Source organism: Plecotus auritus (genome assembly GCF_963455305.1).
Source record: "Plecotus auritus genome assembly, chromosome: 3".
In the NCBI taxonomy this organism is placed as follows: Eukaryota; Metazoa; Chordata; class Mammalia; order Chiroptera; family Vespertilionidae; genus Plecotus; species Plecotus auritus.
The window spans coordinates 187,857,560-187,882,934 of NC_137772.1; the positions used below are offsets into that span (position 1 = coordinate 187,857,560).

General features: G+C 41.6%; 1 protein-coding gene across 2 annotated transcripts in view; it reads right to left on the bottom strand.

Moving 5' to 3' along the window:
* The window catches only part of RESF1 (retroelement silencing factor 1), a 41,883-nt gene extending 22,495 nt beyond the window's left edge, over window positions 1-19,388 (bottom strand). The window contains exons 1-4 of one of the 2 annotated variants that reach the window (XM_080659132.1): window positions 19,301-19,388; window positions 15,419-15,515; window positions 14,888-14,975; window positions 12,346-12,405 (exon numbers count right to left, since the gene is read on the bottom strand). The gene's annotated coding sequence lies outside the window, so the exon portion shown is untranslated. Of the gene's footprint in view, window positions 1-37; window positions 145-12,345; window positions 12,406-14,887; window positions 14,976-15,418; window positions 15,516-19,300 lie in introns of those variants that run through there. The other variant, XM_080659133.1, reaches the window with a different exon arrangement.
* Between the last annotated feature and the right edge of the window lie 5,987 nt (window positions 19,389-25,375).

Genomic DNA, 25,375 nt, shown 5'->3' on the forward strand with positions numbered 1-25,375 from the left:
CACATTAAAAGATTTTGCCTGGGAAGTATTAACACACCCGCTGTATTCACCAGACCTCGCTCCTTCAGATTACCACTTGTTCTGATTGATGGCACACGCACTTTCTGAGCAGCACTTCAAAATACACGAAGAAGTGGAAAATTGGGTCTCTGCATGGTTTGCCTCAAAACAAGGAAAGTTCTATTGGGACGGTATCCACAAATTACCTGAAAGATGGGAGAAATGTGTAGCTAGCAATGGACATTACTTTAAATAAAGCACTTTTGATGTTTCTCTTGAAATTATGTTTTCTTTTATTACAAAATCCACATTAACCAATATACCTAGTATGCACCCCTATGTTCATAGCAGCACAATTTATCATAGGTAAGATTTGGAAACAGCCTGAGTGCCCATCAGCAGATGAGTGGATTAGAAAACTGTGGTACATCTACACAAGGGAATACTACGCTGCTGTAAAAAGGAATTCTTACCATTTGCAACAGAATGGATGGAAATAGAGTATTATGTTAAGTGAAATAAGCCAGTCAGAGAAAGATAAATATCACATGATCTCATTCATTTGTGGAATATAATGAATAAAAGCATCGAACATACTGTCCAACCTATGAGGGAAGGTGGGGGGTAAGGGGGTAAGAGATCAACCAAAGGACTTGTATGCATGCATATGAGCATAACCAATGGACATAGACAGTAGGGGGTGAGGACATGTGCTGGGGGGGGGGGTGGAAACGGCTGGGAGAGGTCAATGGGGTGGGGAGAGAAGATTCATGAAGAAAGAAAGAAAGAAAGAAAAGAAAGAAAAGAAAGAAAAAGAAAAGAAAGAAAGAAAGAAAGAAAGAAAGAAAGAAAGAAAGAAGGAAAGAAAGAAAGAAAGAAAGAAGGAAAGAAAGAAAGAAAGAAAGAAAGAAAGAAAGAAAGAAGGAAGGAAAGAAAGAAAGAAAGAAAGAAAGAAAGAAAGAAAGAAAGAAGGAAAGAAAGAAAGAAAGAAAGAAAGAAAGAAAGAAAGAAAGAAAGAAAGAAAGAAAGAAAGAAGGAAAGAAGGAAAGAAAGAAGGAAAGAAAGAAGGAAAGAAAGAAGGAAAGAAAGAAAGAAAGAAAGAAAGAAAGAAAGAAAGAAAGAAAGAAAGAAAGAAAGAAAGAAAGAGAGAAAGAAAGAAAGAAAGAAAGAAAGAGACTTAGGCCCTAGAACAGTAGTTAGCAAATGGCGGCTCGCTAGCCACATGCAGCTCTTTAGCCCCTTGAGTTTTTAGCAAAGGCCAGCTTAGGAGTACCCTAATTAAGTTAATAACAATGTACCTACCTATATAGTTTGAGTTTAAAAAATTTGGCTCTCAAAAGAAATTTCAATCATTGTACTGTTGATATTTGGCAGTGTTGAATAATGAGTTTGCCGACCACTGCCTTAGCAGCTTTGGCTCAGTGGATAAAATGTCAGGGCCTGCAGACCAAAAGGTCCCAGACTAGATTGCAGTCAAGGGTAAGTACCTTGGTTGAAGGCTCCTCCCTGGCCCTGGGACAGGACCCTGGTTGGGGCTTGTGCAGGAGGCAACCAATCTACAGGGCTTGTGCAGGAGGCAACGAATTTATGTTTCTCTCACATCAATGTTTCTCTCAGTCTTTCCCTCTCTTCCACTCTCCCTTAAAAAAAAGAAAAGAAAAATGTCCTCAGGTGAGGATTAACAACAACAAAAAAGATCTGTGAAATATTTTTTCACTTTAAAATATTTTATATCCGTGCAAAGCAAAGGATGTGGTTTAATTGAAAAACTGTCAGCCCAGCAGCTTCCTTTTTTTTTAGGTCAGCCTTATTACAAAAATTACAAGGCAAAAAATAAGTTATAGGCAAGGTGGAAGGCATAAAAAAAAGAGACTGACTCGGGGTAAAACAAATACAAAGATGCATATTTAGACAATATCTAGCAGGCTTCAATGAAAGTTTACTGAATGAATAAACAGCTGTAGTTGCTGCAAACCAAATTTGAGGAAGTCCTTATTTTAATTTATTGATGGGAAACAGTCCTGCCTCTCCCTTCTTCACATCTATGCCAATTGTGATTTCATCTGTATTTCAATACCTTCTTTAAAAAACATATGTGATATAAGACTTCTCAACTGAAAAGAAAAGCAACAGAAAATCTGTTTGGGCATTTAAAAAAATTTTTTTTTATTGATTTCAAAGAGAAAGATGGAGAGAGTGATAGAAACATCAATGATGAGAGAGAATCATCGATTGGCTCTTGCACGTCCCACATTGGGGATCCAGCCAGCAACCCCAGCAAATATGCCCTGACCAGGGATCATACCGTGACCTCCTGGTTTATAGGTCAACGCTCAACCACTGAGTCATGCAGGCTTGACTGTTTTGGCATTTTTAATTGAAATTTTCCATTATGTTTAACTTCCACAAGCCAAAGTTTATTTGGAGTATGCCTACTGATGTGCTTAAATTAAGGAAAACCAGCATTTTTCATTGAAAAACTGATTTGCATTGGGAAAAAGCTATATTAAAAAACCTCTATTAAAAAAAGTTCACTAAAACCACAAACACCAACATTCTAAGTATAAGAGCTACTTTTCAGGAATTCCAAAAGTATTGTGATTTATTGAACCTGTTGTAGCTCTGGGTTTTTGTATCCTCAATCATCAGAGAAGTTAGGTTACCAGTCCTTGAAATAGGCTTTGAAGACTAAAGACTATTCTAAATCTTACAATATTTATAATACAACACTATTTATAAAACAACTTCATTAATACTAATAGCTAACACTTGAGAACTTACTATATGCCAAGAACTTTCCTGAATGCTCTAAATACATTATCACATTTAATTGTCACAATAAATGAAGTTAAGCAGTCTTCCGTAAGCAGTATCACTATGCTCAGCAGGGCTAGAAGTCCTACTATCACAGCTGTAAAGTTGGTGGTTCTCCATACTGCCACATAGAAAGGAGAAAGACCAAAGGGATTCACATGCCGTTTATTACTTACTCAAACAGCAAAACCAGTAGCAGTGTTCTGGTCCTAGAGGTCCTAGAAGGTCGTACTGAGGGGCTCATGAGAACACAGGCTCTGCAGGAGCCATCTGTAGCCATTGTATAGCCTTGCAACTACACCCCCCAGGGCAAGGGTGGTAAAATCATGTGCTCAACTGAAAGTAGGCAGGCACACAAGAAACAACACTGTGGCTACTTCTCACAAGGCTGCGTATCAACATTTGTTCTGGGAGGACTTGCAGGGTCCTCTGCCAAGCTGTGGGTCAGACCGAGTTGAACTATGCAGCCCATGGGAAGGCAAAGGTTATCAGAGCACCATGGTGAAGCCGTTTGCCTACCTCTAGTCTCCAATCTTGCATGTATCCAGCTACTCTCTTCAGATTCTCAGGCCACTCAATCAAATACTCTAATTTCATACTTTCTCCTAGGTAACACCAGGCTGAGTGACTAGACTGCGACTCTGAGCAGGAAGACCAGGCCTTTCTTGGAGGTCAGCCCACAACCAGACTCCCTGCTAGCTAAGTATGTCCCAGATACCAGGCAGGTTCACCAGTGAGAGCCACATGAAAAACAGGAGTGGGAAGTAAACTGATCTCTTTTTCCTGATTAAGTAATCCAGGTATCCAAATCATTATACCCCATCATGACTGGCTAGCAAAGCAATGCAACTACCATTCTGCAAGAATGTTTTCACTTTAGGTAACCCTTGAACAACACAGGGGTTAGGGGCCCTGACTCCTCCCCCCGCCGCTAAAACTGAAAATCCAAGTATAACTTTTGACTCCAAAACCTTAACTAGTCTACTGTTGACTGAAAAGCCTTACTAATAACAACACACTTTGTATGTCATATGTATGATATACTGTATTCTTACGAAGTTAAACTGTTATTTGTTGAAAAGTAAATCCATGTATAAATGGATCTTCAGCCGAAACCGGTTTGGCTCAGTGGATAGAGCGTCAGCCTGCGGACTGAAGGGTCCCGGGTTCGATTCCGGTCAAGAGCATGTACCTTGGTTGCGGGCACATCTCCAGTGGGAGGTGTGCAGGAGGCGGCTGATCAATGTTTCTCTCTCATCGATGTTTCTAGCTCTCTGTCCCTCTCCCTTCCTCTCTGTAAAAAATCAATAAAATATATTAAAAAAATAAATAAAAATAAATGGATCTTCACAGTTTAAACCCATGTTGTTCAAGAGTTAATTTCCTAGTTGTGTTATTTCCTAAAGTGGGAATTAAAGATAAGAGAATATACATGAATGAGTCAGTTAACCTTCCTTGGAGTTCTGCCTAGTAACTTATTTTAGGTACCCAACTCAAAAAAAAATGATCCATTATGGTCTCAAACATCTAAAAATCTCTCTGACAACTGCAAGTAAAGGATTCATGTTTAGCAGCCAGGTATAAGCTATATAAGGATGCAGTATTCTGTTAGGGTACAACCTGTATTAGGAATATTAAGTATCACTTATTAAAATGAGTGAGCTAATTTTGTACCTCCTGCCCTAACCAGTTTGGCTCGGTGGATAGAGCGTCGGCCTGTGGACTGAAAGGTCCCAGGTTCGATTCCAGTCAAGGGCATGTACCTTGGTTGCGCACATCTCCAGTAGGGAGTGTGCAGGAGGCAGCTGATTGATGTTTCTTTCTCATCGATGTTTCTCACTCTCTATCCCTCTCCCTTCCTCTCTGTAAAAAACCAATAAAATATATTTTAAAAAATAATAATAATAATTTTGTACCTCCTGACATAGAAAAATTCTTTCCATAAAAGTGATCAGTTCCCATTTAACAGGCTGAAATGCTAGTGAAGAGAAATCTGTTAAAACTGTTGTTGCCTGTTAGTTACCCCGTCACTATAGATCACATTCCAGTTGTCCAGGTTCTGTTGAGAGGGTAGCAAGAACCACAATATAGTTATTTTATTGGGATGGGTTAATAGCCAGACTTCATAAAACTGAATGTTGAGATTAATGATACAAAGGGACCTTAAGTACCAGAAGAGACCTATAGGACAGAATACCCTTTCTTGTCAGCAGGATCAAGTAAGGGATGACAGATCCAGCAATTAGTTAAATTCAGAGCCATAATTATCGCCTAGTTAATACATATAAGAGTGTTCTGCTTTTCCTTAATCAGGAACCATAGAAAATCATGACTAATAGGATGAGGTATTCAGGGCTTTGTCCAAAGACACAAATCCCAAGAACATTCACTCCCAAAGTCAGCATCTGCTGAAAGTTTTTAAGTGTCCTTGGATTAAGATCTCCCATCGGCCAGCAGTTACGTTGAGGATGGTGGCAACAACCTTGGGTAAATTAGATTAATGGTTGAACTCTCACCCTCCCCTCTCCTGGGTCTACTGTCTTCCTTCCCTAACAAACAGGGGAGCTATACAAGTTTTGCTGGGTGAGAAGGGATGGCAATCACTCTGTGAAACTGACTGATCACATCCTCTAAGTCACCCTAGCCACAACATACTTTGTCCAATGACATGGTCATGCAGGAAAAAAACGGTTAAAAGGTAAGAATAGTGTGGCAGTGAATCTTTAGGACCATAATGAAGCAGACACCTACCTGAGATGATTTTCTATCACTCAATAAATACTTTTCAACTACTTTAACCAAAACTACATGTGGCATTGAAGAGATTTGCAAAAATACAAAACAATGCTACTCTTTTCACTATTATTTTTGGAAAAGATTTATATAAACATGAAAGGTTTTATTGTACTTTTAAATAAAATAATTTTTAAAATTTCCTGTTTTCATTTCTAATGTAGTGAATATTGTTGTAACCTACATAAACAAATGTTCTTTGGGATCCTGAAGAGTTTTCTTTTGGAGTCCATGTGCCCCTGCAGTTTGCAGCTGCAGAAAAAGTATGCCCATGCAATTCTCATGCAGCAAGAAGCTGGAAGCAGACACCTTACCTCTATGGAATTTGCCTGTGCATATTTTTTTTTCCTGTTGGGTCTATATTATATCTTTGCTGTCAAAGTTTCACCAAAATAACACAAAAATAGAAAAGAGGTTCAAAACCACAAGTTAGGTCTTTGAAAAGATCAACTAAATTGGTAAACCTTTTTAGCTAGACTAACCAAGAAAAAAAACACGCACACAATCAGCACAGCAAGTGAAGTCAACATCTAATGTGAATGAAATTCAATGCATGTTAAAATTCAACACTTCATGATAAAAACACAGAAAGTAGACACAGAAGGTAATCTGGGGAGAGCAGCATGCTAGGACACACCCAAACTTTATAAGAGGTATCTACAAAAAAAACCCACATCTTTCATACTTTATGGTGAAAGACTGAATGCTTTCCCTGTAAGAAAGGAACAAGATAATAATGTCTGCTCTTGCCACTTCTATTCATAGAGGAGTTTGAAGCAGCATTAGGCAAGAAAGAATTAGGGGTGTTAGGACGACGCATGGACGTGACAGCTGGAGCTGAAACCACAAAATGTTTTCCAGAAAAATTGGATGTTTTGTGACAAGGATGTTTTTCTTGCAAGTGCAAAATAAAATGCTGCAAAAAGGCCAGAAACCAATCACAGAGCCACACAAAGAAAGGGCTTTTATCAGATATAAGGGGAAAGAGCAGAATGCTTTAATGGCAATCCATTTGGGTCCCCTTCCCGAGTGGGGAGCCTGTGTTTGCCTGCAATAAACTCCTGCCTTGCCTGAACTCCTCTGGTCCTTGCTTCATTCCTCGATTCCATGAGACAAGACCAGGGAAGAATTCCCACTCACCAGTTCCAGTATCAATACTGTACCAGGGCAGTTAGGCAGAAAAGGAAAAGGAAAAGCAAAAGACATCCAGACTAGAAACGAAAAAGGAAAACTCTCTCTCCTTGCAGAAGATATCTATCACCTTGCATATAGAAAACTGTTTAGGAATCCAATAAAAAACTAATACAACTAATAAAATTAGCTCGACCAGGTTGTCTAACACAAGCTCAATGTACAAAAGCCAATGTATTCCCATAAAACATTTAATCTAGAAAATATTCCATTTAAAGTAACAATGAAAAAAAAAATGGAAACGCGGCTCCTGCAACGGGTCAGCAAAAACAATGCCAGGGCGCCTTCCACTGTGTCTTGGATGACATGATAGCAGAGCTTAAAACGCCTTCAACATCTTGGTCCCCACTACTGTCCCGTCCACCACCAAGCTGTAAGCATTCTCACTAAAGATGCCTCTTTGGGAATACACCCAGTCCAAAGACGACTTCCCCTCGGAAATCTGCCTCTCTCCAACCCGCATAGACAAACAAGTGAGGTGGAACTGGGCCTTGACTATGGAAGTCCCACCATGAACCTGACGGGACAAAGCCTGAAGTGTGGAAATGGCCACTGGGTAGCAGAGACCGGGATTAGTGGAAGTGTGGCCCAGAGGGAGGTTCAGTGCCTCCGGAAGCGGAACAATCTCTTGCAGGTGAAAATAGAAGTCCTGCTTGACAAGTTCTCTGAGACCACTGCCAAATCCCAAATAATGAAGGAACTGGAAGAACTGAAGAGTGTCAGAGAAGGAAATTAAGAGCTCTGAGATATTCATTTAGGAAAATAGGGAGAACTCTACTGATCAGCAGTCGACTATAGCTGAGGGGTGGGTTTTTTTTTTTAGCCAAACTAGTAGAGTGGGTCCTGAGAGTGAGTACCACAAACGGGGCCCAAAGGCACTGGCACCCTTGAGTTGGCAATAGAATGGTGACAACATAATGGAGGAAATCAGGATTCCAGGCCAGGGCAGTTAAGTAGCAATGTTCTCTAGCTGCACAGCAAAGGGAGGCCAGGCTGTGAACTAGGCCTCAGGGAGGTCTGGAAAGATGCTAAGACTTTGGGTGCTCTCCAGTCACTTATCATATTAATGCACTTATCCCAGGCTCACTCTCATTGGGCGGACTCTCTTGGGAGAACAGCTGGAGTTCATCATAGCTTCCCCCGTCACATTGGTGTTTAGGGCGTGGCCCCAGTTCTAAAAAGCCCTGTCCTCTGCCCTTCAGGCCACTCTTTGTGCATGAGTGTGTGTTCCCCAAATTCACATCCTCTGGCTTTAGTTTCTCTGTAGTAATCACCAGTCTTCTCTGTATTTTTGTGCTACTTTCTTGTTTACACTACCTTTTTTTTTTTAAATAAATAAATTAAAAGATAAAATAAAAACTTCCCCTGACTGTTTGGTCCAGTGGTTGGAGCATCAGACTGTGGACCCAAGGGTCTAGGGTTCAATTCCCAGTCAAGGGCACATACCTTCGATGCAGGTTCCCTAGGCTAGATCCTGGCCCGACCTGTCATATGTGGGAGGCAACAAATCTGTGTCTCTCTTACAATGTTTCTCTCTGTCTCTTCCTCTTCCCCCTCCCCTCTCTTCTACTCTCTCTAGAAATCAATGGAAAAAATATCCTCACGGGAGAATTTAAAAATAAAACTTTCAAACTTAACAAAAGTAAAAACCTTATACACTGAATATTATAAAACATTACTAAAAGAAATCAAAGACCTAAATAACTGGAGAAGAAAATCCACATTCATAGATTGGAGGATTTAATACTGTTAAGGTAGCAACTCTCCAAATTATGAAATCCTTACCCAAATCCCAGATTTCTTTGCAGAAATTAAAAACCTTGAAAGAATGCACTCTCAGAGCAGGTGCAGGAAAAGTTAAAATAAAGCAGGCACAGCTCTGTTCCCAGAGAAGAGCATGCTGACCTCCCCCTCAGCGCTTATCAGTAAACGTCCTAGCTTCTGGTTTCTGTTAAAGTTCTTGTTTTCACAAAGTTTTCTGTTGAGATAAAACATACCATTCCCGTGAGAATAAGTCAACATTCTATCTTGCCCCCCACCTGCGTGTGGTTTTTTGCCTTTAAAAGCCTGTAACCAACCCTGGTTCAGGGCTCCAGTCAGCAGCCTCTTGTTAGAGTTGTTGCCTGTGAGTCCCTGCGCCGCGCTTGAATAAAGAAACCTCTTGTTTTTACATCGAGACTCGAGTTCGGCGTTTGATTTGGGGTCGTCGCTCTGCCAAAGGACCCACCAGGGGTCTTCACGGCCTTACAACCTGACCCTAACATTCAATTTGAAAAAGAATGAAGTTGGAGAAGTAATACTTCTCAACTTAGAAACTGATTAGTATTGTCAAAAAGAATCAAAAGGCTAAATGTTAAGCCACTTCCCCAAGACACCAAGTCAAGTCTTAATTGCAGTTTCAGCCCTAGGGGAAAGTAATCACAAATTAGGGAGATAATCTGTCCGAAAATACCAAAGTCGGGTAACCTTGTCTGAAACAATCCTTCCTTCTTTTGTTAATTTTCTTGCCCCAAGATGAGGTGGGCAGAGGGGAGGCTAGAGGGGATCACTGGGGGAAAGAGGGAGACTTAAGTATTCCTGTCAATAAAGAATTATTTTTTCAAAAAAATTTTCTTGCCCCAGCCAGTTAGTTTCCTATAAAACCCTTCCATTTCCACTTATTTGTATTTAATTTTTCAATTATATTGACATGTTATACTATATTAATTTTCTACTACTTCCTGAAGCACCTCTGTATTTACTAGATGGGATCGTTCAATAAAGCCAATCAGATCTTCAAATTTATTGGGCTAAATTTTAATAATACAAAACTATAGTAAATAAGACCATGTGGTACTGACATAGAAGAAACATTAATCAATGGAATAGAGACCAAATAAAAACTTCACATTTATGGTCACCAGTAAGAAACTAGAATTCAGAATAGAATACACAAATTCTTACAATTCAACAACACAAAGACAACTCAAATTTATAAGTCCATAAAAGCTTTGCCCCGCAGGTGTGGCTCTTCAAACCGTGAACCAGGAGGTCATGTCCATGGACCCATGAAACAAGGTCACAGTTCAATTCAAGGTCAGGGACATGCCCAGGTTTTGGGCTTGGATCATCAGTAGGGGCATGCAGGAGGCAGCCAATAAATGATTCTCATCATTGATGTTTCTATTTCTCCCTCTCCTTTCCTCTCTGAAATCAATAAAAACATTATTTTAAAGAACACGAAGTCTATAAAGGTTTTTGATAGCCACTTTTTCCAAAACAGATACACAAATAGCTGATAAGGTGATCGTCATTAATCATCAGGGAAATACAATAAACACCCACAATGGGGTACCACTTCTTGCTCACTATGATGGCTATAATTAAAAACACAAGTGTTGATATGGATGTGGGCAAACTGGATGGAATTCATGTTCTGATACTGAGAATGTAAGTGGCTCACCTCCTTTGAATAACAGTCTGGCAGTTTCTCAAAAGGTCAAATGGAAAAAATATCCTCAGGGGAAGATTTAAAAATAAAAACTAAAAGCTTTCATATTGAACCGCATCCAGCATGGCCAATGGTGAACCTGAGGAGGGGCAGTGAAGGATTAAAGAAAACGAGAAAAAAAAAGAATAGAAAACAAGAGAATATAGTTGGGGCCAGGTGGATCACTGCACCTGGATGAGGACACAGTGACCCCCGCCTGTAAGCCGGAATTATTTTAGTCAGGGAATTATTTTAGTCAGATCACACAAACCAAAACAAGGGAGTGGTCAATTCTTTCCTGTTATTGTAATTCTCTGAACTCTTTATCAAGCTTTGTTTTGGCAGCACTTGCTATACCTCCCACAGCCCACATCCCTCAGCTACCTAGGACTACAAGGTCGGACTATAAGGTCAAGCTTACATACAACCATAGCCTTTGGCTATAATTGTGCTGGGAGGGCTTTGCCCTCCAAGCTGGGACTTGTATGGGGCTTTACCACAAGAGGACCTTGCCCTCTAGTCAGTCCAAGGCTTGATCCTGTCCAAATGCAGTAGCTGCTCTCCACACATATAAATTTTATTTATTTGAAAATTAAAATTTTCAAATGTTACCATGTGACAGAGAAATTCCACTCCTAGGTATACATACCCAAGGCCCGAAAATGTCTATACTAACACTTGTACATTAATACTCACAGCAGCATTACTCATAGTAGCCAAAATGTAGAAACAATGTCTATTAACATGAAAGGATAAGAACAAAATTTGGCCTATCTACACAATATAGCATTCTTTAGCAATAAAAAGGAATGTACATGTGTCAACATGAATAAACCTTGAAAATACTGTTCTGGGTCAGAGAAGAGAACAAAAGACCACATGATTTCATCGGTATGATACTTATATATGTAAATATACTTAAAACCACTGTACACCGTAAATGGGTTAATTGAATAATATGATTGTGGTATATGAATTATATCTCTAAGCTACTTTACAAAAACAAAAATACACACAGCATTATCCTGTTACTAGCAATAGACATACACATGACCCAATGAGAGACAATGGTATTTGAATTTTTGGTGGAGCAAGCAGACAATGGTCATGAACAGTGCAAGTTGAAACTGACTGGATATGTGAACAAAAGCAGGTTGATGTATTAAACCTAACAAGCTCAGTGACCAACATAACCTCACAGGGTGATCATCATAAATTCCTAACCACTATATGGATAGCCCATGGACAGACTATAGTTTGGTGAAGACCTGGGGGGGCTCAGTGGATAGAGCATCGGTCTGTGGATTGAAGGGTCCCAGGTTCAATTCTGGTCAAGGGCATGTACCTTGGTTGCGGGCCTATCCCCGGGGGGAGGGGGAGGGGGGGTGTACATGAGGCAGCTGATCGATGTTTCTCTCTCATTGATGTTTCTAACTCTCTATCCTTCTCCCTTCCTCTCCTTCTCCCTTCCTCTCTGTAAAATATCAATAAAATATACTTTTTTTAAAAAGATAAATTTTAAAAATAAAAAAATTTCTAACTGGGCAGGCCATGGTGGGTAGTTACCCCAGGCCTAAGACTTCCTCAGTAAAAGGTATATCTTTCCCTTAAGCAAGCCCTGTCCATGGTTCTTGTGCACCTAGGGCAACACACCTTTGAAATGCCCGAGTAATTTTGCCAGTCCCCTACCAGAGATACTAACCTGAAGGGAGCACAAGATCTTATTGCCTGTATACCATGCTTATTTATTGTAAAATGTTAACATCCTGTACCCAGCTATGTATATCTCTATTTTACTTTTTATTGAGTGATTCCCACCCCCTTGCTTTCTCCAGCCTCTGTAATCGACAGCCAATTAATTTCATGTAAACCTTTTTTCTTTGTGGATTAGAAATGCATAAAAACAACTGCATAATTAACATTCTCCAGAGCATTTTCTTAAGTCTGTTGAGGTCTTGCTTCCATGAATGTCCTCAGTTAGGCTCAAATAAACCTACAAAATCTTTCTATAGGTTTGGACACTCATTGACAGATAAATGCCCAGAGATACTGGGGCCACACATTGAAGGGAATTGTACCTGAGAATGAAGTCAATGCTGAAGCCAAGCTCAATTCAGAGATGCAGGATCAAGCCATACCTGAAGGTCAAGTTACATAACCTTTAAATTATGTGATTCAATAAATTTTCTTTGGGGGCTTAAAAAAAAAAAACAGTATTCTATTTATGATTTCTATCTCTTAAACTTTAAGAGTACAATAATTCCTTATAACAGTTTGCAACTTTAACCACAAGTTAAAAACTTTATTTACAAATTAAGTCTTGTAATTTAAGAACCATAGTGACTCATTAAAACTCTGCAATCATTAACTATTAACAAATGTCTCACTTGCTTTTCAATTTACAAGCACTCTTAGGATAGTAAGAATAAATAGTTACATAGCTACCTCCCAAACAAAGCATTTAGAATTCTTCAAGGTCCACATGATTAATTCTTTCTTTACAAGGCTTATTACCAAGTAAATGTTTTAAAACTTTTGTAATGTGTTTTTATTGATTTCTGAGAGAGGAAGGAAGAGGGATAGAAACATCAATGAGAATCCTTGATTGGGTGCCTCCTGCACACCTCCCCCTGGGGATCAAGCCAGCAACCTAGACATGAGCCCTGACTGGAAATCAAGCCCATGACAACCACTGAGCCACATAGGCCAGGCACAAAGTAAATTTTAACTTGCGTTTCTATAAACAGGGTTGGCAAATTATTGTCTCTAGCTCATATTGAATGTTTTTTATGTCTCTTTTATACAGTATGCCTCCAGTGGGGGATGAGGGGTGTAGAAAAAAACCTAGATAGACCAAGTCTTGAAACTCACCTTTATAAAAGCCTTTTAAAACAGTAGGTTAGATCAGTTCTCTAAACATTTGTTACTATTGTGTCCAAGACCGTAATAATATGAGATGGGAGCTTCCAGCACTTCAGGGAAGTAATATAGAAAATATAGAAAAGTAAAGTTTTGGAGCAAATTTGCCCTGAGTGGAGAATTTAATGGAGGTATTCATGATTTCAAAAAAGCCTGCAGGTAAAAACTAGAGTTGTGTCTGGTACTTCCTTATAAACAGAACCTACAATAGGATCTATAGTGAAAATTTCACACAAAGCTGGTTAAGTTCATGTAGACTGCAATTAGAAAACTGAATTTTGTATAATACCTAGTATATTGTCTTAGGTCATCAAATGTATTTCCTCTAACATGGCAACAGCTAAAATTTATTAAGCCATTACCATGTGTCAGGAGCTGTGTGTTATAATACAGTGCATTTGGAACAGCTCCTGACACAATCCAAGAGGTAGTTACTACTGTTATCCTCACTTTACAGATCAGATAACCAAGACAAAAGTAGTTAAATATCTTCCCAAGGTTGTACTGAGAGTAAAAGTAGTAGAGCCAAGATCTGAAGCTCAGCAGTGTGATTGCAAACACTGTGGTCTTAATCATCACTCTTGAATTTTATAAGATGAAAGAAAGTCCGGGAGATGATCACTCTGGCTTTATTGGTTGGTATCTCACAGAATGGCTCACCCAAAGTTGTGCTGGTGTTCAACACCATGTGCCAGAAATAATAAATAAAAGCAACCAAATAAGAAACAGAGCAGCACATCAAAATCAAAACGCCAAAGGTTTAATACAAAGAAGGAATCATAAAACAGCAAGGAGACCTGGCCCGACTGGCTCAATGGATATAGCATCAGCCGGCGGAATGAAGGGTCCCAGGTTTGATTCCGGTCAAGGGCACGTACCGGGGTTGCGGGGTTGATCCCCAGGAGAGGGCATGCAGGAGGCAGCCCATCAATGATTCTCTCTCATCATCATTGATGTGCTCTCTCTCCCCCTTCCTCTTTGAAATCAATAAAAATATATTTTAAAAAAAACAACAGCAAGGGAGCTTAGTTACCTAAAAGGGAATTAGTTACCTACAATGGAGCGTCCATATGACTGTCAGCGGATTTCTCAACAAAAACTTTGCAGGCCAGCGGGGAGTGGCAAGAACTATTCAGTGATGAATAGAAAGAACCTAGAAGCAAGATTCCTATACCCAACAAAGCTATCATTTAGAATTTCAAGTCAGATAAGGAACTTCACAAATAAGAAAAACCTCATGCAGTTTATCACCACCAAGCAGTATTACATGAAATGTTGAAGGGTTTTCTTTAAGATGAAGAAAAAAAGATAAAAATTTGAACAAGAGGCTAGGCATGGACCTATGAACCAGGAGGTCAAGGCACATGCCTGGCGTTGCAGGCCGGATCCCCAGTAGGGGGCGTGCAGGAGGCAGATGGATCAATGATTCTGTTTTATCATTGATGTTTCTATCTATCTCATTCTCCCTCTCCCTTCCTCTCTGAAGTCAGTAAAAAATATATATTGGAAAAAAAAAATCTCTTCCATATCTTGCAAAGATGAATTACTCACCCTCCATGCTAAGCTAACCACATTATTTCTAAGCTTTGTCATCAAATCCATTGTGTACTATAGTTTAATTTTTAGCCAATGCAGATTCATTTAATTAATAATTTTGTCCAGTAGCAGATATATTAGGCTACTAAAAAGTGGCATACTTACCTTTAAATGTAACTCTTTCATTATTGTATGTGTTCCCATTTTTCTCCAAACATGTCAGTATCCCTCCACAATGTTTACTTCTTTGATCCTGGGATAGCAAGAAACTACTATATAATTAATTAATATAAAATTTATGTATCACCTTTACTTATATTACGTTAACAATAAAAATACATGCCAATCTGTTCACTTGATGACACTGCTGGGCAAAGCTGTTACTTAAAGTTGCAGGAAAAGCATACCAATTTTCTTGACTTTTGAAGTGTGCAAAGAAACAAACACTAGGTCAGGTCCCACAGGTGTGGTTCAGTGATTGAGCATAAGACCCATGAAACAGGATCAGGACAACCGATCATTGATTCTCATCACTGATGTTTCTGAATCTCCCTCCCTCTCCCTCGTCTCTGAAAAATCAATAAAAATGTATTTTTTAAAAACACACACACAGCCCTGACTGGTCTGGCTCAGTGGACAGAGCGTAGGCCTGCAGAATGAAGGGTCCCAGGTTCGATTCTGCTAAAGGGCATGTACCTTGGTTGCGGGCACATCCCCAGTAGGTGAGCAGAAGGCAGCAGATCGATGTTTCTCTCATTGATGTTTCCGACTCTCTATCCCTCTCTCTTCCTCTCTGTAAAAAATCAATAAAATATATTTTAAAAAAACACACCAAAAACCCCCCCCACACACACACACACAAAAAACACTAGGTCTGGCCTAAATTGCCGTTCACTTTTCAAGTTAGAATTCATGTACCCTTCCCTCCAGGTCTACTACTGTCCTTCATTCCAAAACAAAAGAACTTTGGCCGGGTGGCTCAGTTAGTTGGTGTGTCCTCCATTATACCAAAGGTTCTGGGTTCATTGGTGGTCCAGGCACATACCTAGGTTATGGGTTCCATTCCCGGTTGGGGTATGCGAGGCAACCAAAGGATGTTACATACACATCGATGTTTCACTCTCTCTAAAATCAATAAAAATATATCCTCAAGATAAGTTTAAACAAAAAAAGTTCTGGAGAAACCAAGATGGCGGCATAGGTAAGCACCTAAACTGCTGCCTCGCACAACAATTTCAAAACTACAACTAAAAGACAGAACGGACACCATCCAGAACCACAGGAAAGCTGGCTGAGTGAAAATTCTACAACTAGAAGGAAAGAGAAAAGCTCACAGAGAATTGGAGGTACGGCAAAGGGTCTTTGTGCACACAGAGAGGAAGGGTGGCTGAGAGGCTGGCTGACTTTCTCTGGCGGAAGGGGGAAGGAAGCCCCCAACCCCAATGAACCCCAGTTCTGACTGCACTGAACCCCAGTCCTGGGTGAAACCCCGTGGACCCAGGCTCATACAGGGGGAGTCTGGACTGTCAGGTAGAGAGAAAGGCACCCGGAGACTCGGAGACCCAGGGGAGACCCGGGGGAGCCCCGGCAGGTGGTGGTCTGGAGGCACGCGACAGTGTGCACAAAGGCTGAGGAGGTTGCCACAGGCTTTCCCTAGCAGAAGGGAGTCAGAAGCTCCTGACTGCACTGAACCCCAGTTCTGACTGCACTGAACCCCAATTGCAGGCGAGCCCCTGGGGACCCACGCTCTTACGGGGGGAATCTGGACTCTCGGGCGGAGACTTGGGAGCCAGGTAAGGCAGAGGTCTGGAGGCGCGCGCCTGCCAGTGTGCACAAAGGCTGCGGAGGTTGCCACTGGCTTTCCCTAGTGGGAGTCAGAAGCTCCTGACTGCACTGAGCCCCAGTTCTGAAAGCGCTGAACCCCAGTTCCAGGCGAGCCCCTGGGGACCCATGCTCTGTGGGGGGAATCTGGACTCTCGGGCGGAGACTCGGGAGCTGGGGAAGGCAGAGGTCTGGAGGCGTGTGCGCGCAAGGGCAAGTCTGACTGGAAGCCAAGACTGTCTGCTCCGCCCTGAGACTCCACCCCATCCAAGCTGAGCACAGAGGCTTTTGCAATTTGGCAAGTCTAATCCTATAAGGCTGTCTCCAGCACCGAACTTCTCCCAGCTCTCCCAGCGTAGACACAGCTGATCCTTACAGCCAACTGGCCTGGAGGTCAATTCCTCCCAGTGATACCAACAACAATCAAGACTTAACTACAACAAGGCTGTACACACAGTCCACAAAAGGGTGCATCAAGAGTGTCCACCTCAGGTTAACTGGGGAGGCCGACCCACTGGGCCATATAGGAAACCTAGCACACAAATTTACCCTACCAACTCAGGGAAACAATGAAAATGCGGCGTCAAAGAAACAGATCACCAATGAAAGAAATGGAGGGAAACAAACGACTGTATATAGAATTCAAAACCACCGTTATAAGGCTTTTCAAGAATATCCTAGAAAAGGCCGATAAATATAACGAGACCCTCGAAGATATGAAAAAGGACCAACTAGAAATTAAACATACACTGACTGAAATAAAAAATATTATACAGAGACCCAACAACAGACTAGAGGAACACAAGAATCAAGTCAAAGAATTGAAATAAAACAATGCAAAAATCACTCAACCGAAAAAGCAAAAAGAAAAAAAATCCAAAAAGTTGAAGATAGTGTAAGAAGACTCTGGGACAACTTCAAGCGTACCAACATCAGAATTATGGGGGTGCCAGAAGAAGAGAGAGAGCAAGATACTGAAAACCTATTTGAAGAAATAATGACTGAAAACTTCCCCCACCTGGTGAAAGAAATAGACTTACAAGTCCAGGAAGCGCACAGAACCCCAAACAAAAGGAATCCAAAGAGGACCACACAAAGACACATCATAATTAAAATGCCAAGAGCAAAAGACAAAGAGAGAATCTTAAAAGCAGCAAGAGAAAAACAGTAGTTACTTACCAGGGAGCACCCATACGACTGTCAGCTGATTTCTCAACAGAAACTATGCAGGCCAGACGGGAGTGGCAAGAAATTTTCAATGTGATGAATAGCAAGAACCTACAACCAAGATTACTCTACCCAGCAAAGCTATCATTCAGAGTTGAAGGGCAGATAAAGAGCTTCACAGACAAGAAAAAGCTAAAGGAGTTCATCACCACCAAACCAGTATTATATGAAATGCTGAAAGGTATTCTTAAAGAAGAGGAAGGAGAAAAAAGTAAAGAGAAAAATTATGAACAACAAATACGTATCTATCAACAAGTGAACCTAAAAATCAAGTGAATTAAAAACCTGAGGAACAGAATAATCTGGTGAATATAATAGAATCAGGGGCATAGAAAGGGAGTGGACTGATAATTCTCAGGGGGAAAGGAGTATGGGGGGGTTCGGGAAGAGACTGGACAAAAATCATACACCTATGGATGAGCACAGTGGGGGGGGAGGTAAGGGCAGAAGGTGGGGTGGGAACTGGGTGGAGGGGAGCTATGGGGGGGAAAAAGGAGAAACAATTGTAATAATCTGAATAAAGATTTATTTTTTTTTAAAAAAAAGTTATTTACCTTAACAATTTTCTTTATTAGATTAGTAAAAGAACCCAACAGTACAGGAAAAAAATATACCTAAGTAACTGAAACCTAAACACTCGTGCATGTTAATACTGAATAAAATTTAAATTTACAGGTAACATTAAGGTCTGCAACCCGACCAATTAAAATGCACTCTAAGCTCCTGCCACATCACCTGTTCTTTTTACCGTGAGGACAGGCACTGCAGTATTACAAATAAATTGTTTTCACTTGAAGCAATTCCCCGAAAGCTGGCTGCTGAACCCGGGACCCTCAGGACTTGTGCGGAGGGAGTCCGCGTCCCTCGAGAACACCTACTACTGAAACCGGTATGCACTTGTGCACTTAAAAATGCCTCTAGGAGCGAACTATTGCCGAGTAACGAAAACATCCCTGGCATCGGCGCGTTCGCGGGCCACTTGGAGTTCAAGTGGATCATTTGTTTCGGGAGGAACAGCCTAATAGTGGGGGTGGGGCGGAAGGGAACGATCAATAAATACTAAACGCAAAACAATGATTTTTTTTCCACCCCAGCGACAGAAAATAATTAAAAACAGAAGCAGCTCTTACACCTCCCCACCTAACCAACCTCCCTGTCGTTTAACAAAATGCGTCCTCGCGGGCGCTACCGGCGACCTCCAACGGCGAGGCGGCGCCCTCGGGCTCCCGCGAGGCAAGCCTGGCCCAAGCCGTTCGGCCACCGCGAGCAGGTCAGCGGGCCGGCCGGATGGGCGGCCGGGCCCGGGCGGCGGCCCGCGAGGCTTCCGAGCCAGCGGGAACCTCCCAACCGGGAGCCGCCCCAGCACCCTCAGCCCGCGCGACTCCGTCACGGCCTCGGAACAAAAGCGCTCGGCGGACGGGCGCGCGCTCTGTTTCTGCCCGCGGGCACCTGAGGTCCCGGTGCCCACCGCCCGGCCAGAGACGCGATAAGGTGCGCGAGGGATAGCCGTCTACGCGGTCCCACACTTACCGACCAGCACGGACCCCCGCCGGGGTAAGAGAACAGACAAGCCAGCCTCTCGGCTGCCAGAGTTTTTAAGTCAACTCGGCCCGCCTCCAGGGGCGGGTCCAGTAGCCAGGCCAGGGCTCCCGGAACAGCTCGGCTCCGCCCCGAAAGGGAACCAAGGCCGCTGCGAGGCCGGCGCCTCCGCGGTCCTAGTGCCGCCCGGTTACGCAGCCTTCGCGGCCAGCCCCGCCCTCCGGTGGATCACGCGGAAGTTTGCAAAGCATATTCACGCTTCCAGTGGTGTAAACGTCTCCAGCAAGGGATCTCTCCCTTTAATCTGAATCGGAATCGTCCGTGGCAGCTTGTTAAAAAGGGATCAAAGAGCACCACCTGCGAAATCACCAATTCATTAGGTCTACTGTTGCTGCTGGTCTCAGAACCAGTGAGTCAGTTATGAGGTCGGCAAAGTTCCTATAAAACATGTGAAAGAAAGTGCACCAAGTAAAGCCTAAGGAGTTGTGTTGGTTGGTTGGTTGTTTTTAGCCTATTGCAGTAGGGAGAACGTCCATTAATGCAGAGGTTCTCAAAAAAAAAAAAAAAAAGGAAATAGATCTTTATTTTTCTTTTTTGTTTAGACCTTTTTATAGGAGGGTTTTTATAGGATGAAGTAAACAAGGGGATCCTGTCTGAGTGACTTAAGAATGAGAAGTGGCAGCGGTGTATAGTTCTTGCCATAGGGAGAGCAGGATATTCCTTTGCTCTTGAGGTTCAATTCTTGGCTCTGCTACTCACTAGACATACAACCCTGGGAAAATCATTTAACCTGTCTCTGCCTAGTTTTCCCATCTGTAACACAAGCGTAACACTAATACTTACCTAATAGGATCGTTGAGATAGTTATATAAATTAATACACAACCTAGAGCAGATCAGATAGGAGGTTTTCCAGAACCTAAGCCACAAGGGTCAGCAAGCAGAAATGAACCCCCAAGGGAGAGGGAGTTTTGTTGCCAGAAAGTCTGATAGAAACCCCACTCCTTTACAGCTTCAGGAAGGTTTAATGCCCAGCAAGATTAATGCCCAGGAAGCTTTAAGTCTATTTGGGATAAAATTGATGACCTCTCTGTGGTGCATCCTTGTCTGTGTTTACACTGACTTGCTCCTGTCTCCTTTAGATAAATAAAGCCTGTCTGATTTCCCAAAAGTGTTTGATCTTTTCACCAATCCTAACATACAACTGAGATTTGTCACAAGTATCACATTATCTTACTCATATGTGGAATCTAATGAACAAAATATACTGATGAACAAAATAGATCCAGAGATAGAAGCATGGAACAGACTCTGGAATTTGAGAGGGGAGGTGGGGGAGGGTGGGTGTGTGGGAAGAGATCAACCAAACAACTGGTATGCATTTATGCGTAACTCATGGACACAGACAATAGGGTGGTGAAGGGAGGGTGGGGCTAAAAGAGGTCAATGGGAAAAATAAGGGGACATATGTAATACTTACAGCAATAAAGATTTTTTTAAAAGATTTGTGAATGGAAAGGGAACTATGTAATAAATCTGACACATTCAGTGACTGAAAGTAATCTCAAAGCATGATCTGATCATAAATTCCTAACTGGGCAGGTCATTATGGATAGTCATCCCCCCAGGTCTACAAAAGGTTTATCTTTTCCTTAAGCAAGCCTTGCCCATTGTTCTTATGCAACTAGGTTAACACACCTTTGAAATGCCAAAAGTAATCTTCTTTTCCAGACCTTAGGGCAACCATTCTTAAGGGATACATGATTTTGTAAACTCTCCTATAATCCAATCACAAAGATTTCCCTCCAAGCTTTCTCCCACCTTCTTATAATCTTACTTACAGTCCCTCCTTAATTCCAAATGCATAAAAAGAACTGCAAAACTGTCATTCTCCAGAGCACTTGAGATCTTGCTTTCCAACATGTCAGTTGTTTGTCTCAAATAAGCTCTTATAAAAATTCTCTACAGGTTCCAACATTCTTGTATCAAAAATTCATCAATATAGCAGCCCTGAGGAGTCACCAGGAAGGAGACTTGCAAAGGGAGGGCACATTATCCAGGACCTGAAAGTAAGCTTAATCAAGGGCTGGGCTTTACATAGTCTTTTCTTCTGATATTTACAACTCTGTCAAACAAAGAACTTTGTTATCCATCTGATCTGGCTGGGGGAAGATTCCCCTAAAAGATTAGATAGCTCTCCTAGCTGGTGTGACTCAGTAGTTGAGCATTGATCCATGAACCAGGAGGTTCATGATTCTCTGTCATCATTGATGTTTTTATCTATGTCCCCTGTGGAAATCATAGATCCTCTTCTTACGCTTCCCAACATTCAAATTGCTTTACAGGTGCTATCTCAATCTTGGAGTATATGGGGTGTTATCCAAGGCATCCCTTGAGATAAACTTAACTGTGCAGGTGTTCGGACATTAAGTAGTTGCTAGCGAAGAGACTACTCTAAGCAAGCAGGACCAAGGGTAGGCATCATCATCTGACCTTATATTAATACTAGAGGCCCAATGCACGAAATTCGTGCAAGGAGCTCAGCCCTCACAGCCCTGGATGCCTCGGCCCTCGCAGCCCCAGCTTCCTCCGGACAGTCGTTCTGCTGTTCAGTCTAATTAGCATATTAGCTCTTTATTATATAGGGTAGTTAAGACTGCCGGAGGAATTATGCCACACAAATATATGCAGTAGCAAATCACATTGCACTTTATTGCTCACACAAATTCCTGGTGCCGTGGGTACAGGCTTAACAGGGTCCCCAAAGCGTGGCTTCCTCTGGAGGCAGCTGCGGGGCCATCTGGTGGCTGGCAAAATCTGGTGGGTTTCCATGGCTTTTACCACCCAAGATCTCGAGAAGACTCTTCTGACTCAGCCTCATCTCTGACAGGTCAGGGAGTTGAATCGAGGCTCCATGGGGGGTATTAGCCATCTTCTGCCGTTTGGTGTGGAGCAGGACATGGAGCGAATGTGGATGGCCAATCGATCAATCGTCTCTGGTTTGGGTCCCTGTTATATAGCCAGGTTGTTTACCCATGGCAGTCCAGCAGTTCAGGTGCTTATCAATTAGGGTGCAAGACAAGTTTCTATCAACGTGCCACATGTATGCACTTAAAAACATGTTTTCAACCAAAGTAAGTTCAAAACAAGTCCTTATCTATGGGGTATACGCTTCTAAGTTACTTCACAAACATGTTTTTCAAAAATGTTCAAAACATCACACAGGTGTCTATCACACTAAGTTTCACACAAATATTTTTCTACTATAACAAAGAGGATAATACTTAGCTCAAATTGTTAACTCTGAAACTTATAAAACATGATTAGAAAAGTGTGTGACATCATTAGCATGTCTATAGTAAGAAATTGTGAAAAAGAATATAAATGGAGCCCTAACCAGTTTGTCTCAGTGGATGGAGCGTCGGCCTGCGGACTCGAGGGTCCCGGGTTCAATTCTGGTCAAGGAAGGGCATGTACCTTGGTTGCAGGCACATACCCAGTGGGGAGTGTGCAGGAGGCAGCTGATCGATGTTTCTAACTCTCTATCCCTCTCCTTTCCTCTCTGTGAAAAATCAATAAAATATATATATTTTTTAAAAAGAATATAAATGGAGATGCTTCAAAATGGAGTTGGGAACTGCCAGCCCAGAGGAGTTGCCTTGCATGTCTCCTTCCTTTGGAATGTTAAAAATGGGCAAATTTTCTTCTATTCGTGTAATTGTTCCCCTTCCCTTTCTCATAAGTAACTCCTGCCTTCACCTCCTAGTCAGAAGACTGGGTTTCCACCTAAATCAGTGCTTTTGGACTCAAATAAATGCTTTGTTGCCTCACACTTCAACCTTTTATTTTTAGGCTAGCATAATTATGTTGATTTATAAAAGGTGCCTATTAGTCATTTCAGTTGTAAATAAGGTCATTGGTTTTCTTTTTCTTTTCTTGGTTATCCCCTGTATTCTGTTTCCCCTTCCTGTTAGTATTCTATAGCTGGACCCAAGGCCTCTTACCTGGAGAATACATTCCCCAAGCCTCCCTTGCAACTAAGACTTGTTTCAGTTCTCAAAATGACACAGGAGCAGAAATATTGTATGCACGTGTGCCTAAGGGAATGCCTTACCCTGAAATTCCTTTATCTTCCTTCATTTGTTTGGATTTGGAATGTAGTCATGGCAGTAACCTAATTTGAGCCATGCAAAGGAATATAATCCCTGAGATCATTTTCCTTTTTAATTTTTTAAAATTTGTTGATTTGAGAGAGAGAGGGAGGGAGAGAGAAAGAGAAAATTTGATTTGTTGTTCCACTTATTTAATATGCATTCATCAATTGTTTCTCGTGTGGACGAAAGGGGCCACATGGCCTGCATGGCGGTCTTGCGAACTCAGAGACCTAAAGTAACCAGAAAGGATGGTCTGAAATTAAACTTTAACTAAAAGCAGTGATGGTGGGCAGTTACCTCCTAGGTCGGTATCTTCACTGACAAGGTCAACCTTTACCTTAACTGAGCCTATCTGTCTTTTTGCATCTATGATAACATAACCTTGAAATGTCTGGGTAACTTGTAACTTCCCTTTTTCCAGACCCCTTGGAGTCCTTCATTGTTATTATTATCATGTTAATTGTTGACTGTTGACTATCCTGCACCCACCTAAGGATGTGTCTATCATTTTACTTTTTATCCAATCCCAGAAGTCCCCTGCCTCCCCCGCTTTGCTTTCTCCCACCTCTAATCTATCACCAATGGATTTCATGTAACCTACCTATGTCTCCTCCTTTGATTGCAATGTATAAAAATAGATGAAAACCTGACATTCTCTGGAGCATTATCTCAATCCCTTGAGGTTCTGCTTCCCAGCAATTGTCGACAGTTTGGCTCAAATAAACTTACAAAAATTCTTTACAGGTTTTAATGTTTTTACATTATCACTTGTATATTCCCTGGCCAGGGTTATTTTCATTTTTCTAATGCCAGAAATCTCTTTGGCAGTTTGGTGGAGCCAATAGACCCCTTCTTAGAATTATGCTTTGAAATGCTTAAAATAAAATACATAAGATTACAAAGGAAGTTAATTCAATGTGAAAATTATCCCAAAAAAATTAATTATTTCTTAACACAATAAGTAAGATCTAGTAGCAGATCTAACAACTGTGATTTTGAAACTGATGGACATAAATGATAGTTCTAGTTAATCTTCATTAACTATCTATAATAATAAAGTAGTAATATGCTAATTAGACCAGATGACCTTCCAGAAGACCTTCCAGACCAAGCCGGGGCTGCGAGGGAAGCCCAGGTCCCGGGTGCCTGCTGGCGGCTGGAGGGAAGCCCAGGTCCTGGGTGCCAGAGGGAAGCTGGTACCAGCAGCCAGGGGAAGGAAGGCCTAATCTTGCATGAATTTCGTGCATCGGGTCTCTAGTGATAATATAAGAATACCTGTGATTATTATGGTGAAAATTTTACTATTAATACTGCTATGTTACTGTGCCTTTGTTGCCAACACTCATAATTGAAGGAACTAGTACATTCCAAACTGGCTGGGTGGCTCAAGGTTGGTTGGAGCATCATCTGAATGCACCAGGGTTTCGGGTTCAATCAAAACAGGGCACATATGGTGTTGCTACGTGGTTAGAGCACATTGAAAGGTTCAATTCCCAGGCAAGAGCACATACCTGGATTGCAGGCTTCAGCCCCGCCAGCAGGGCTTGCAGGAGGCAACCGATCGACGTGTCTTTCTCAGATAGATATTTTTCTCTCTCTCCCTCCCTCCTTCCCTCTCTCAAAAATAAATAAAAATAATTTTTTAAAAAATTTAGAAAGCAGAAGAGGGAAATACAAAAGGAGGCCAGAGAGATGCAGGAAGGCAAGTCTGAGATTGAAAGCATGAGAAGGACTCAACTCACATGGAAGAAGAAGAAGGAAATGAATTCTGCCAACAACCTCGAGCTTGGGAAATAATTAGTGTGTTGTTTAAGGAGCTCAGTTCATGGTAATTTATTATGTCATAATAATACTTTTCCTCCCACATTCAAAGCTCTTCTAGCTGGGCTAATAATCAAATTAACAGAGACAAA